Genomic DNA, 16,696 nt, shown 5'->3' on the forward strand with positions numbered 1-16,696 from the left:
GGAAGAATAGTCTTCAAAGCTCATGAATGGCAGAAGGAGGTTTAATGGGATCTCTATGGTCTCTATATGAGCCTCAGATTCCTTTAGGTCCTCAATAGGAAACTCCTTCTTGCTTGAGAGACATTCCATGAGGTCTTCCTCATTAGGATTCACGTCCTCTCCTTCCTCTCTAGGTTCGGCCAAATTGAATATATGAATGGCCTTACACTTTTGTTTTGGATTTTCTTCAGTATTTCTTGGGAGAGTACTAGGAGGAGTTTCAGTGATTTTCTTACTCAGCTGGCCCACTTGTGCCTCCAGATTTCTGATGGAGGACCTTGTTTCACTCATGAAACTTAAAGTGGCCTTAGACAGATCAGAGAGTAAATTTCCTAAGTTAGAGGTACTCTGTTCATAATTCTCTGTCTGTTGCTGAGAAGATGATGGATAAGGCTTGATATTGCTGAGCTTATTTCTTCCACCATTATTAAAGCCTTGTTGAGGCTTTTGTTGATCCTTCCATGAGAAATTTGGATGATTTCTCCATGATGAATTATAGGTGTTTCTATAAGGTTCACCCATATAATTTACTTCTGCTATTGCAGGGTTCTCAGGATCATAAGCTTATTTTTCAGAAGATGCCTCTTTAGTACTGTTGGATGCATTTTGCCATGCATTCAGACTTTGAGAAATCATGTTGACTTGCTGAGTCAACATTTTGTTCTGATCCAAAATTCAATTCAGAGCATCAATTTCAATAACTCCCTTCTTTTGAGGCGTCCCATTATTCACGGAATTCCTCTCAGAAGTGTACATGAACTGGTTATTTGCAACCATGTCAATAAGTTCTTGAGCTTCTGCAGGCATTTTCTTTAGGTGAATGAATCCACCTACAGAATGGTTCAATGACATCTTAGAGAACTCAGATAGACCATAATAGAATATATCTATCATGGTCCATTTTGAAAACATGTCAGAAGGACATCTTTTGGTCATCTGTTTGTATCTTTCCCAAGCTTCATAGAGGGATTCACCATCTTTTTGTTTGAAGGTCTGAACATCCACTCTAAGCTTGCTCAGCTTTTGAGGAGGAAAGAACTTAGTCAAGAAGGCCGTGACCAGCTTATCCCAGGAGCCCAGGCTATCTTTAGGTTGAGAGTCCAACCATGCTCTAGCTCTGTCTCTTACAGCAAAAGGGAAAAGCATGAGCCTGTAGACTTCAGGATCTACTCCATTAGTCTTAACAATCTCACAGATCTGCAAGAACTCAGTTAAAAACTAGTAGGGATCTTCTGATGAAAGTCTATGAAACTTGCATTTCTATTGCATTAGAGCAACTAGTTGAGGTTTCAGCTCAAAATTGTTTGCTCCAATGGCAAGAATTGAGATGCTTCTTCCATCAAACTTGGAAGTAGGTGTAGTATAATCACCAAGCATCCTTCTTGAATTGTAGTTATTGGGTTCGGCTGCCATCTCCTTTTTTTGTTCAAAAATTTCAACAAGGTTGTCTCTGGATTGTTATAATTTAGCTTCTCTTAGTTTCCTCTTCAGAGTCCTTTCAGGTTCTGGATCAGCTTCAACAAGAATGCCTTTTTCCTTGTTCCTACTCATATGAAAGAGAAGAGAATAGAAAAAGAAGAGGGATCCTCTATGTCACAGTAAAGAGGTTCCTTATTATTAGTAGAAGAAGAAAGGGGATAAAGAAAGGAGAATCCAAACACAAGGGTGAGGACAAGGGCAGTGATTTGAGATGAAGAGAAGTGTTAGTAAATGAATGAATAAATAGAATAATATGAGAGAGGGATAAATTTTCAAAAAATAAATTTTAAAAAGGAGTTGAATGATTTTCGAAGAATAAAGATAAGAAATAAAATTAAAATTAAAATTTAAAACAATTAATTAATTAAAGAAAGAATTTTTGAAAAAGAGGGAGGTATTTTCAAAAATTAGAGAGAGAAAAGTTGTTAGGTGGTTTTGAAAAAGATAAGAAACAAACAAAAAGTTAATTAGTTAGTTGAAAAAGATTTAAAAATCAAATTTGAAAAGACAAGAAGATAAGAAGATAAGAAGTTAGAAAAGATATTTTAAAATCAAATTTTTGAAAAAGATAAAATTTTGAAAAAAGATATGATATAAAAGTTAAGATAAAAAGATATGATTAAAAAGATATGGCTCTTAACAAGAAAGTAACAAACTTCAAATTTTTGAATCAATCATATTAATTGTTAGCATAATTTTCAAAAATAAAGATAAAACTAAGAAAAAGATTTTTGAAAAATATTTTAAAACATTAAATTTTCGAAAATTAAATAAAAAATGAAAAAGATTTGATTTTTGAAAAAGTTTTAATAAGATAAGATTTTTAAAATTTGAAAATTTGACTTGACTTATAAGAACTAACTAATTTTAAAAATTTTGACTAAGTCAACCCAAATTTTCGAAATTTTGAGAGAAAAAATGAAAAGATATTTTTTTATTTTTGAATTTTTGATGATGAGAGAGAAAAACACAAATATGACCCAAAACATGAAAATTTTGGATCAAAACCAATGATGCATGCAAGAACACTATAAATGTCAAGATAAACACCAAGAACACTTTGAAGATCATGATGAACATCAAGATCATATTTTTGAAAAATTTTTTATGCAAAGAAAACATGCAAGACACCAAACGTAGAAATCTTTCATGTTTAGACACTATGAATGCAAAAATGCACATGAAAAACAACAAAAGATACAAAACAAGAAAACATCAAGATCAAACAAGAAGACTTACCAAGAACAACTTGAAGATCATGAAGAACACCATGAATGCATGAGTTTTTAAAAATTGCAAGAACAAAATGAATATGCAATTGACACCAAACTTATAAATTGACTCAAGACTTAAACAAGAAACATAATATTTTTTTATTTTTATGATTTTATAATTTTTTTGTATTTATTTTATATTTTTCGAAAAACATATAGGAAAAGGAAAATAAGAAATTCAAAATTTTTAAGAAGGATTCCAGGAATCTTTCAATGTTGGCCTAAAGCTCCAATCCAAGGGTTGGACATGGCTTAATAGCCAGCCAACTTTAGGATATAAATCAGTCATACAACAGCTGATATTTCAATTAACTTGCCTCTATGCTGATGGTTGGAAACCTCAATCCAAAAGAATTTGGGATATGGATTTACAGCCAGCTAGGATTCAACATGTTTCATGAAACTCTAGAATCCATTCTTAAAAATTCTAAAGCCATGGAATAATTTATTTTTTTAAAATTTTTTTTCGAAAATAAGGATAAATTTTTTTTTGAAAAATTTTTGAAAATAAAACAAAAAGAAAATTACATAATCTGAGCAACAAGATGAACCGTCAATTGTCCAAACTTGGTGCATGAAAACTTGGTAGCGCTCTCAAACGTGAATCACAAAAACTTGGTGCACGAAATTGTGATCATCAACAATGGCGCCAAAAACTTGGTGCACGAAATTGTGATCATCAACAATGGCGCCAAAAAAACTTGGTAGCGCTCTTAAACGTGAATCACACTTAGTCATAACTCTGCACAACTAACCAGCAAGTGCACTGGGTCGTCCAAGTAATACCTTACGTGAGTAAGGGTCGATCCCACGGAGATTGTTGGTATGAAGCAAGCTATGGTCATCTTGTAAATCTCAGTTAGGCGGATAGTAAATGTTATGGAGTTTTCGAATAATAAATAAAACAGAAAACAAAGATAGAGTTACTCATGTAATTCAATGGTGGGAATTTCAGATAAGTGTGTGGAGGTGCTTGTCCCCGTTGAATCTCTGCTTTCCTACTGTCTTCCTTCAATCCTTCTTATTCCTTTCCAAGGCAAGCTGTATGTAGGGTATCGCCGTTGTCAATGGCAACATCCCATCCTCTCAGTGAAAAAGGTCCAAATGCTCTGTCACGGCACGACTAATCATCTGTCGGTTCTCGATCATGTTGGAATAGAATCCCTTGATTCTTTTGCGTTTCTCATCATGCCCAACAATCGCGAGTTTGAAGCTTGTCACAGTTATTCAATCCCCGAATCCTACTCGGAATACCACAGACAAGGTTTAGACTTTCTGGATTCTCATGAATGCCGCCATCAATTCTAGCTTATACCACGAAGATTCTGATTAAGGAATACAAGAGATATGCGCCCGGTCTAAGGTAGAACGAAAGTGGTTGTCAGTCACGCGCTCATAGGTGAGAATGATGATGAGTGTCACGGATCATCACATCCATCAGGTTGAAGTACGAATGGCATCTTAGAACAGGAATAAATCGAATTGAATAGAAAGTAATAGTAATTGCATTAAAACTTGAGGTACAGCAGAGCTCCACACCCTTAATCTATGGTGTGTAAAAACTCCACCGTTAAAAATACATAAGTGATGAAGGTCCAGGCATGGCCGAATGGTCAGCCCCAAAACGTGATCAAAAGATCAACAATTACAATCAAAGACACTGAATATAATAGTAAAAAGTCCTACTTATACTTGACTAGCTACTAGGGTTTACAGAAGTAAGTAATTGATGCAGAAATCCACTTCTAGGGCCCACTTAGTGTGTGCTTGGGCTGAGCTTGAGAATTACACGTGCAAAGGCTTCTTTTGGAGTTGAACGCCAAGTTGTAACGTGTTTTTGGCGTTCAACTCTGGTTCGTGACGTGTTTTTGGCGTTTGACTCTAGAATGCAGCATGGAACTGGCATTGAGCGCCAGTTTACATTGTCTAATCACGAATAAAATATGGACTATTATATATTGCTAGAAAGCTCTGGATGTCTACTTTTCAACGCCATTGAGATCGTGCCATTTGGAGTTCTGTTTATCCAAAAAATCCATTTTGAGTGCAGGGAGGTCAGAATCCAACAGCATCAGCAATCCTTTGTCAGCCTTTTATCAGAGTTTTGCTCAGGTCCCTCAATTTCAGCCAGAAAATACCTGAAATCACAGAAAAACACACAAACTCATAGTAAAGTCTAGAAATGTGAATTTAGCATAAAAACTAATGAAAAACATCCCTAAAAGTAGCTAGATCCTACTAAAAACTACCTAAAAATAATGCCAAAAAACGTATAAATTATCCGCTCATCACACTTCACTCATTCTAGTGTGCTTGAAGTACTTCAAAAGACTTGTAGGTTAAGGCAACCAAATAAGTAGTGAAGAAGCATAAAAGTATTCAAGCAAAAAAATCAAGCAATTGTGAAATTGGATAGTGAATGGGCATTGATTGATGTTTAAGTAAACTTGATGAAAATAATGGTATATGAAACTTACACCACAATCAATGACACCTATTAAAGTTATTGCAACACCTAAGTGACATAGAGGTGGAGCACATGAGTGCTATGGAACTTGGAGAAAAGAAATATAAGAGTTAAGATCAATCACATAACAAGCATGGTCCACGAAGCTTGAAAAGCTAAAAAATATGTCACTAGGTAAGCTTCCGATCCAATTCCACAATTCCACAATCTCAATGCATGAAATAGGTGATGATCAATTAGAACAAGAATCCTAAAAAAAATGCATTGATAATGTACAATTGCCTAACAATAGATGATAAATGCATGGTGGCCAAAACATGCAATTCAAAAAGTTAAGATGCATGAAGGCAATGTAACATGTATTTGGTATTCAAAAACATTAAGCATTAAGAACCCAAAATCAAGTGACAAAATATAACCTCAATAATTAATACAACAATAAGAATTAACAATAATTATGCTAAGATAGCATTCAGGTAATAATAGGCAACAAGAATTAGCAAAAAAATCAGAAATCCAACACTTATAATGAAAAATAGAAAATTAAAGGAAAAATTAAACTAATTAAACAATCAACTAAAAGAAATGGTTATGGATGGTGTTTGGTAGTGTTAGATGATGGGTTAGAGAAGGGAGGAAGAGAGAGGGAAAGAAATGGAAAGAGATGAGAAGAAGAGAAGGCGGGCGAAACAGAGCAATTGACGCGTGCGCGCGCACGCGGATGGACGAGAGGAGAGGGAGCGCAGAGGCGCCAGGTGCGCTCACGCGTGGGTATGGAAATGTGAAGGGGCGCAGGCGCGCACAGCATGCGTCCGCGCGGGTTTAGGCACAGAGTTGGCCCAGAGTTGGCACAACTCTCGGGTCCTTAGCCTGGAGGTGGAACTTCTGGATCCACGCGTACGCGTACATAGCGCATGCGCGTGGATGGTCGAGAATGCATAAGGCACACGTACGCGTGCATGGCACGTACGTGTGGGTTGTTGCTCTGTTTTTCAAAATTTTCCATGTTCTTGCACCAAACCAAACATTCCAAACCTCGAAACAACTACCAAAACATCATAAAACCTTTTTTAGCCTACTAGACTCCCAAATAAACATATCTAACCAAACAAAATGTAAAACTAAAATAATTATTAGAAATATTTACAAAAAGGAAAAAGGAAAGATGTTACGATGGTAGGGTGTCTCCCACCTATCACTTTTGTTTATTGTCCTTAAGTTGGACTTATGGGGAGCTTTCATCAAGGTGACTTGTGCTTGAACTCATCTTGGAACTTCCACCAATGCTTGGTTCTCCAATAAGTACCATTCTTCAAAATTAAGAACACCAAGCTTGGGTGGAGTTCTCCACAAACCATGGGCTCCCAAGTTTGATTTTTCTTGTGCGATCCGGGATCCCACACCTTGTTTTCACACCCGTCCTTGAGTTGATCATGGTGATTTCCTCCAGGTGGTAGAAACTTAGAATTCTCAAAGAAGTGACCAAACATCATCCTAGACCCAAGCAATCTAGTTCCATACCAAACCTTGCAATTGAGCTTTGAACATGTAACCATGGCGAACCTAGAATCGCATTTCCAACCACTAACCATCTCCTTTTTACTCTTAAAGCCACAAACATGTCTAAGTTGACCATCTATTTCAATCAAACCATATTCAAGGGGAATAATGAAGCCTAAGTATAAGGAATTTACCCACTTGAATGAAAGAATGGGTGGTGGTGGCTTGGGGAGAGGTATTTCCAATGTCCTTGTAAGCGCTACTCCCTTGTGTGCTTCCTTGTGAATCTCCACTTCTTCATAAACTTCTTCATTCTCAATCATTTGTTTATCAACTTCATCTAACTCTTCTCCATTATTCAAGTAATAAATTAGAGGATGAGAGAAATCTACCTCTACTTCACTTTCAAATTCATTGGGAGAAGGTTCTTCAAATTCAAAGGATTCTTCAACAAGAAGATTGGATGCATGGTCTTCATCGCCAAGAGAACTCAATTCTTGCTTCATTCCCTTCAAGTCTTTATTCGAAATTTGTTTTGGAGGTTGTGCACGGTCCTCCGCAACATCAAACTCAATCTTCTTGGAGGAATTTTCTTTAACTTGAGGTTCCCATGGAGGTTTCGCATCTCCTAAGTCTTCAACCACTTATTCCTTGTCTTCGATGATCATAGGCTTTTCCAATTGTTCTAACACAAAATTATATTCCTTCTTATCCACCGGAGTTTCCAATCTCTCCTTCATACTATGTTCTTCGTTAGATTCTCCACATGTAGCCATGGGAGTTCCTTGAGTGCTCAAGCATTGGGAGGCTAATTGATTCGTTACCGCATTTAGGGCGGCCATGAAATTTTGCACATCCCTTTTCATCTCTTTTTGTCCTTGAGCAAGAACATCAAGGATTGCATCCATTGAGGATTGGGGTGAATAAGAGGGTTCATTGTCTTGGAGAAGGGGTTCATAATAGGAAGGTGGTTCTTCTTGGTAAGGGTATGGTGGTGTATATTGAGGTGGTTCTTGGGAGTAGTAATCTTGGAATTGTGGTTCCATGTATGGCTCATATGGTTCAAAAAGAGGTTGGTATGGGGGGTAATGATCATGGTCATATGGAGGTGTTTGGTGAAAATAGGCTTGTGAGTATGGTTGAGGGTTATGTTGAGGATATGACTCAAAGGCATATGGTGGTGGTTTTTGAAAATCACAAGGAGATTCACCATAGCCCTTTGATTGGTATGCATCATAGAATGGCCCTTCTTCATAGTGCATTGGTGGAGGTTGTTGCCATGAAGATTGATCATATGCATATGGCTCCTCACACCTTTGGTTATCCCATCCTTGATACACGTTCTCATTAAAGTCCACATTTTCTACAACATAGTTGTAACTAAGCTCATAGCCAAAATGAAAATTCATTATGAAAAGAGAAAATAAAAACAAAAGCTAATAGAAAACAAGAGAAACAAGATTCTACAACTAGCAAATAAAGCAAAAAACAAGATATTCACACTATTCACATATACACAATAGCCAACAATATAACACCATTGCAATTCCTGGCAACGACGCCATTTTGATGTGCTAATTCTTGTGTTGGTATAGAGTTTCCTCAATTGAATGAATTCTCATTGAAAGTATAGTTCTACACCGACAAGGAATCCTCATATGAAAAAATTTGGTTGTCACAAGTAACAAACCCCAAATAAGAATTAACCGGAGTATTTGGACTCTAGGTCGTCTCATAAGGAATTGCAATGAAGTGTATGATTATTGGCTATGAGGTATATTTTTGGGGTTTTTGAAATAATAGACATGAAAGTAAATGATAAGGAAATTCAATTAACAAAAATGCCTTGGCAAGGATTGGTGGTCAAGGATCTCTATCCTAATCACTAACCACAACATGAGAATTGGCAAGGACAACCCCATTAAGTCATCCTTTAAATGATAAAGGAAAGTCAAATGAGCTATGTCAACCCAAGTCCATAAGTCCTAGGTCTCCACCAATTCAATTAGTGAGACCTAGAGTCAATGGCTCCCAATCATCAATCACTTGGACATTAGTAACTCAAGAGTTCCTAAGTTACCTCTCCAAGCCAAGAGCATAAAATTCTACTCTAAAGCCCAACCAAGCATTTCATCAAACACTTGGAAGGCATAAAAGGAAAGCATGGTAAATGTGTAAGAATAGTAAAATCTACCAACTACAAATTGCAAGAAAAGTAAATCAACAACTCAAATCATCAATAAAAGAAACCTCAACATTAAATTTCATTATAAGAAAATCCAAATCCAACATGAGTGTTCTTGAACATATAAGAGACATAAAAGTAAAATTGACAAAAGAACTAAGAAGAATAGAATATTAGAAACAAGAAATTAGAAAGGAAACAAGATGAAATCAAGAAATCATGCCTAGATCTAAGATGGATTAACCTAACCTAACCTAATTCTAGAGAGAAGAGGGAGCTTCTCTCTCTAGAAACTAACCTACATGCTGCCAAAACTACAAACAATTGCTCCCTTTTTGCCCAAGCTTGAATTCTGCATGAAATAGCATTAGAAATGAGTTGGATTGCACCCAAAATGCTCTACAAATTGCTGGCCACGAGTTGCTTTTAGTAAATCACGTGCACCAATCGGCGCGCACGAGTACATTGCACGTGTGCGTCCCTAGACGCGAAGCAACTATGGAAAATTTTATATCATTTGTTAGCTTTCCAATGCAACTGAAGCCGCCTCATTTGCACCTCTGTAGCTCAAGTTATGGTCGTTTCAGTGTGAAGAGGTCAGGCTTGATAGCTTCACGGTTCCTTCATTTCTTCATGAGTTCTCCCACTTGGATGCTTTTCTCCTCACTTCTTCCATCCAATAGTTGCCTTATGATCCTGAAATCACTCAACAAACATATCAAGGCATCGAATGGAATTTAAAGTGAATTAAAATCACCAATTTTAGACCTATAAAAACTTGAGCATAATTTAAGGGAGAATTACAAAACCATGCTATTTCATTGAATAAATGTGGGAAAAGGTGATAAAATCCCTTAAAATAAGCACAAGATAAACCACAAAATTGGGGTTTATCACCTGCGCGCGTCATCTGGAAGTTTTTCTTGTCATGCGTACGAGTCAGTCACGCGTACGCGTCGCTCGTGCTTTGCACTAGGCATGCGTTCGCGTCGCCCATACGTGCGCGTCGCTTGGGTTCTGCGCGAGTCACGCATCCGCATCGTCCATGCATGCGCGTCGCTGCCATTTCCTTCAAAACTTCATTTTCGCGCATTCCTTCCACTTTTGCTTGTTTCCTTCATGTTCTCTAAGCCATTCCTGCCCTATAAAGTCTGAAAATACTATACACATGGATCACGGCATCAAATGGTAATAAAGGATAATTAAAATTAATAATTTTATGGTCTAGGAAACATATTTTCACATATATTAAGGAATAAGGAAGGAATTGTAAAACCATGCAATTTATATGAATAAGTGAGCAAAGACTTGATAGATACCACTCAATTGAGTACAAGAAATATAAAAAAATAGTGGTTTATCATTCATCTGATGTATTGAGGCAGTTAGATAAATAGTGGTACGACCATAGAACATTTTCCAGTGCTACACAGCTATTGAGAGCTATACCTGCAACTGATAACTTGGGATCACTTGCAGAGGATATTATTTCATACACGGCTGGCATGCCGCCACCTGTAAGGCGGAGTTTGCTTACAGAGGATATGACGTATACATTAGTTAGTGAGAACTATACCTATGCTGACTGGAAAGCCATACCCGTTTCTGCTGCTTCGGGTTATGTCGGGAGCAGGTAGAAACCGACAAATAAGCTCATTACCTGCACTAGGGCTAGACATCCATCATACTTGGTTGTGCATTTCCTCTGTTTTGATTGTTGTATGATTGTATGCTTTCCTTGTTTGTATTCTATTCTCTGTGTCTGTGTTTTCTTCTTGTATTCTTCTATTTGTGTAATGTTATCTATTTTCTCTATTTTTCTATTTATCTATATCTTCTATTTACTGCTTTCTATATTCTGCTATTTGCTAGCTAAACAACACAGAATTAATGAACTTAACTAATAACCCGGGCCCTACTAAGAACTCCCCATTTTTATCCCTTTTCTCTCCCTTCCCCTTTAGATGGAAGCAGGAGTACCCTTCCGTAATCTACTGATGACCGTTTTACAAAGAGGATTCCGCTCTAAGTAGTCTTCTGAGTCTAGGGTGAATCTCGTTCTCTTTTTATGTGTATATACTGTGAAACCAGCCAACGTCTACACCCCGTTCGTATGCACACTTTAGCCTAAATCATGTGTATGAAACTCCTGTTGTGTGGCTACTTGATGGAGTACCAGTGGAACGTCATATAGCAATGTATGATCGTGCAGAGGAGTAGTAGACGACCTTCCACCTTTTGATGATGTTCCACCTGACTTCAGTTTTGAAAACTTAAAATGTACATTCCGCCAGTTTAGTAGTTTAGAAGGACTAGGTGAGTATAGAGTCTAGGCTAGCCTGGGTGCCAGCTTAGGGACTTCTTGAACAGGTCAGGGCCTGAGATGTCGTATGTATAGTTATTATCTAGCTATATCTAGGGGTGTTCTAACTAAAGACATTTACTCTAATAAAGGCTAGATAACTGAATGTTGTTAATTGTTTGAGATGTATATAAGTGTGGTTGTTTATAACTGTTGTATCTGTTATTCTTTTTGCGAGTTGATTTGTGAATGATTTCGAACGTTAAACAAACGTTATAAAAAACGTACCTCGTAAAATAACTATGCTTTTAATAATAGAACAGGCTCATAAAATAAATAGTAGGTAATAATTAGGAGGACAAGTTGGTAGCGCTCAGTTTTTTGTATGATCTAGACATTCTGAAAATTGGGTCGTTACATGATGAGGGAAAGAACGATTCCACACAAACTCACCGGCAAGTGTACCAGGTCACATCAAGTAGTAATAACTCAGAGGAGTGAGGTCGATCCCACAGGGATTGATGGATTGAGCGACTTTAGTATGGTGATGAATTTAATTAAGCGAATATTTGAAGATTTGAGTGAAATTTGATTAACAGAAGTGAAATTGCAAGTAAACTAGAGTGCAGAAAGTAAATTGGCAGAATCTTAAAGTGCTGAAGGAGTAAATTGCAGAAACTTAAAGTGCAAGTAATTAAAAGGGCTAAAACTTAAATTGCAAGAAAGGTGAATTGTCGAAACTTAAAATGCAAGTAATTTAAATTGCTGAATCTAAATTGCAAGGAAACTTAAATTGCATGAAGAATAAAAGGATTTGGGTACTGGGAATCAAAATAAAATGAGAAGGCATAAATTATAGTAAACTAGAGAATTCTCAGATAAAAAGATTCAGAAGATAGATCAATTCAGCACCCAAAACAGAAATGGAAAAGTGCAGAAGAATCAAGAGAGAATGAAAACTTAGATCAACTTTAAAATCCTAAAAGAGAAATTGACAATTGCAGAAGAATAACGAAACAGAAAGAAAACTAAGAATTTAAATGCTCTCTTGTCAAAACAGAAAATAAGAAATCGCAGAAAAAAAGGTACACAGAAAGAAAACTATGATCAGATCTTCAATTTATAAAGCTATCAAAGGAAAAGTGAAAGAGAACTCCAAGATGAAGAAATTTGGAAGAATTCTTCAATCCGAAGTCACAAAACCCAAAACAGAAAGTAACAATTTCAGAAAAAAGAAAGCAAACACAGAAAGGAAAACTCAGATCTGATCCCCAATTCTAAATTTCTAAAATGAAAACTAAAAGAGAGCTCTCTATGAAATTAAATTCCTATCTATTTATACACTTTCCAATTCTGGCTTTCCGTACTTGGAATGGGCTTTTTGGGCTGTGGAGAAGTGGATTAGAATGGCACTTTGTTGCAGCTTCCAATGGAACATTGTGTTCTCTGAGTGAGCACAGCGTCGATTCATCTACTCGTGCGCGTCCCCTGCGTGTCCGCATCCTTTTGCATTTTGCTCATCGATGCGTACGCGTCATCTACGCGTGCGCGTCTTCAATAGCATTCTCTTATTAAGCGCTATGTTGGCTTAATGAATGCTACCCCACGCGTGCGTGTCATGTACGCGGGCGTGTGGGTAGCAAAATCTCAATTCAGGCTTCAGCGCCGGGCACGCGTGCGCGTCGTTTGCAAAACCTTGCCTCCAATTTTAAATCTTGCCCGAAAATGCTGAGTAAATGAACGTAGCGTTCTCTTTGAAAATGAGTGCCATACACTTCCACGCGTGCGTGTCATGCACGCGTACGTGTGGTTTTTCGAAAATTGTCCCTGACACGTAAGCGTCTTGTGCGCATAAGCGTTGCTTACTGAGCGTGGCATTCTTTCTTTGAACACAACACTATTCTGCAGTGCTCCTCCTTCTCTTCATCTTCTCACCTAAACTCAACCAAACAAGCAATCATAATAATTTGCATCATTTGTCCTATTCACTTAATTCTCGCATAAATCTCATGATTTTGTATAAAATAAATGATGTTTGATTGAATTACAATAATCATGAAATTCCACTCCAACCGTTTACTTATTGTGCAAGAAAGTACATAAAACCTAATGAAACAAATGAAAAATACTTGTGAAACTAGTATAAGATGACTTGTCATCACAACACCAAACTTAAATCCTGCTTGTCCCCAAGCAAGCAATAAAACATGAGAAGAAATGAAAGATAACAGAAACGCATATGTGTCCTTATTTAGCAGATAATTGAATTTGGTTCATGGAGTTTTACGCAGATAGTTTATCAGCTTCCAAATGTGAAATGTCTCTTTGAGGATTAGCTAGAGTTGCTACTATAATGCCTTGTTCTTTTATCGATCCCTTGTTAGATTTTTCCTTCTTTCTTTTGCTTCAGAAACTTATTTCTTAATGGTCGCTCAGTGTCAAGTGTTGCAGCAGCCTTTTGGACCAAATTTTCTCAACACCTCTTCACTACAGACACTTGGCTCACAATTCTTCTTAGGAGCATTGATGCCCAGCACCTCTTTGGGTTACTAAATGGTTTGTAACTAGGTTGCTCTTGATAACGGACTTTCGGTTGGTAATCCCAGATTAGTTAATTCAAGTTACCAAGTTTTGAAATACTCCTCAGAACCTAATTTTCCAAGCAAATCCCAGTACAAAAAGTACCACAAGCATATGTCCTAAGGTCCAAGCTATTGGTGTCTAGGCTTATTGTTTGTTTCTTTCATTTTTGTTGCCAATTCTTGGCTTTTATTTTCTTTATCCTTCTTACTTTTCCTCTATTTCTAGGGATACTTATTAATTGAAGGATTTACAACAGCAACTAAGTTAATACTATAAGAGACATTCTATCCTGCAGCTTTTATTACTGAGCTTGTCACCTAATCAAGCAATTACCACACTGAACCTTATCATTATTTCTACTACATTGGACTCTTACTTTCTATTTCAACATTTTCTCTTATTTATGCTAGGGAAACAAGAAAGATTTTCAAGCAGATAAAAATGACACAGGCATCTTGGCTAGATCACGTAATTGATCATTAAGAGAAAAGGTAAAAGACAAAATGCAGAACTTATTCAAAACATAGACATACAAAACCTAAAATATGGATCATAAAAAAATATGCATAACTTGGAAGGCATATCATGTTGCAGATATACATCTTCCTTTTTTTATTGAGATTTATGAAGGAATTTCACCACCTCTACTTTTTGTGCTCTTTTCCTTTGCTGGACTCTCCCTTCTTCTTTGGCTCTTGCTCCTTTTCTTGTTTGTTTCTTGTGGCTCTTCAGCAGGGCGTCTCTGAGGCCAAGACTTATCTACATGATCCCAGAATCCAGTATCCTTCAGCCTTTATTCCATTCTTTCTACATTTCTACAGGCTCTCTCTCTTTGCTTGTTTACCAATTCCTGGCACTCGATGAATGGTTTGATCTCTCTGTTCACTGGTGCACGAAATTGTGATCTCTAACAATGGCGCTCAAGTTGGTATACGCGTTTATAATCTCAGCACTTTCTTCACAACTTCACACAACTAACCAGCAAGTGCACTGGGTATTCCAAGTATAAACCTTACGTGAGTAAAGGTCAATCCCACGGAGATTGTTGGTATAAAGCAAGCTATGGTCATCTTGTAAATCTCAGTCAGGCAGATTCTAATGGTTATAATGGTTTTTGAATATAAAGATAAATAAAGCATAAAATAGAGACAGAGATACTTATGTAATTCAATGGTGGGAATTTCAGATAAGCGCATGAAGATACTATGTTCCTTCTGAATCTCTGCTTTCCTACTGCTTTCATTCAGTCATTCTTACTCCTTTCCATGGCAAGCTGTATGTAGGGTGTCACCATTGTCAATGGCTACTTCCCATCCTCTCAGTGAAAATGGTCCAAATGCACTATCACAACACGGCTAATCATTTGTCGATTCTCGATCATGTCGGAATAGGATCCATTGATCCTTTTGCGTCTGTCACTACGCCCAACACTCGCGAGTTTGAAGCTCGTCACAGTCATTCAATCCCTGAATCCTACTCGGAATACCACAGACAAGGTTTAGACTTTCTGAATTCTCAAGAATGCTGCCAATGGATTCTAGCTTATACCACGAAGATTCTGATTAAGGAATCTAAGAGATACACACTCTAGCTTTCGCAAGTAGAACGGGAGTCTTTGTCAGGCACGCATTCATAAGTGAGAGTGGTGATGAGTGTCACGGATCATCACTTTCATCAGGTTGAAGTGTGAATGAATATCTTAGAATAAGAATAAGCATGAATTGAATAGAAGACAGTAGTCATTGCATTAATACTCGAGGTACAACAGAGCTCCATACCTTAATCCATGGTGTGTAGAAACTCCACTATTGGAAATACATAAGAACAAAGTCTAGGCATGGTTGAATGGCCAGCCACCCTAAAAGTGATATGAATTCGAAAATAGGGAAAAAAGACCCCCAGTACAATAGTAAAAAGTTCTATTTATACTCAACTGGTTACTAGGGTTTACAAAAATAAGTCTAAGTGCAGAAATCCACTTCCGGGGCCCACTTTGGTGTGTGCTTGGGCTGAACTTGAGCTTTACACGTGCAGAGGCTTCTCTTGGAGTTAAATGCTAAGTTGTAACATGTTTTTGGCGTTTAACTCTGGTTTGTGATGTGTTTCTGGCGTTTTACTCCAGAATGCAGCATGGAGCTGGCGTTGAACGCCAGTTTACGTGGTCTAAACTTGAATGAACTATGGACTATTAAATATTGCTGGAAAGCCCTAGATGTCTACCTTCTAACTCAATTAAGAGCACGCCATTTGGAGTTTTGTAGCTCGAGAGAATCCATTTCGGGTGCAAGGAGGTTAGAATCCAACACCATCTGTAGTCCTTTTTCAGCCTCCTATCAGATTTTTGCTCACGTCCCTCAATTTCAGCCAGAAAATACCTGAAATCACAGAAAAACACACAAACTCATAGTAAAGTCCAAAAATGTGAATTTTGCATAAAAACTAATAAAACTAAAAGTAGCTAGATCCTACTAAAAACTACCTAAAAACAATGCCAAAAAGCGTATAAATTATCCGCTCATCACAACACCAAACTTAAATTGTTGCTTGTCCCCAAGCAATTGAAAATCAAATAGGATAAAAAGAAGAGAATATACTATAAATCCCAAAATATCAATGAATATTAGTTCTAATTAGATGAGCGGGACTTGTAGCTTTTTGCTTCTGAACAGTTTTGGCATCTCACTTTATCCTTTGAAGTTTTGAATGATTGGCATTTATAGGAACTCAGAATTCAGATAGTGTTATTGATTCTCCTACTGAAGTATGTTGATTCTTGAACACAGCTACTTTTATGGGTCTTGGCTGTGGCCCTAAGCACTTTGTTTTCCAGTATTACCACCGGATACATAAATGCCACAGACACATGA

General features: G+C 37.2%; 1 non-coding gene across 1 annotated transcript; it reads left to right on the forward strand.

Moving 5' to 3' along the window:
• Positions 1-949: 949 nt before the first annotated feature.
• Positions 950-1,053, forward strand: LOC127739818 (small nucleolar RNA R71). The gene has a single exon (XR_008000560.1). It is a non-coding gene; the product is annotated as a small nucleolar RNA R71 (small nucleolar RNA).
• The last annotated feature ends 15,643 nt before the right edge of the window (positions 1,054-16,696 follow it).

Source organism: Arachis duranensis, chromosome 6 (genome assembly GCF_000817695.3).
Source record: "Arachis duranensis cultivar V14167 chromosome 6, aradu.V14167.gnm2.J7QH, whole genome shotgun sequence".
Lineage (NCBI taxonomy): Eukaryota > Viridiplantae > Streptophyta > Magnoliopsida > Fabales > Fabaceae > Arachis > Arachis duranensis.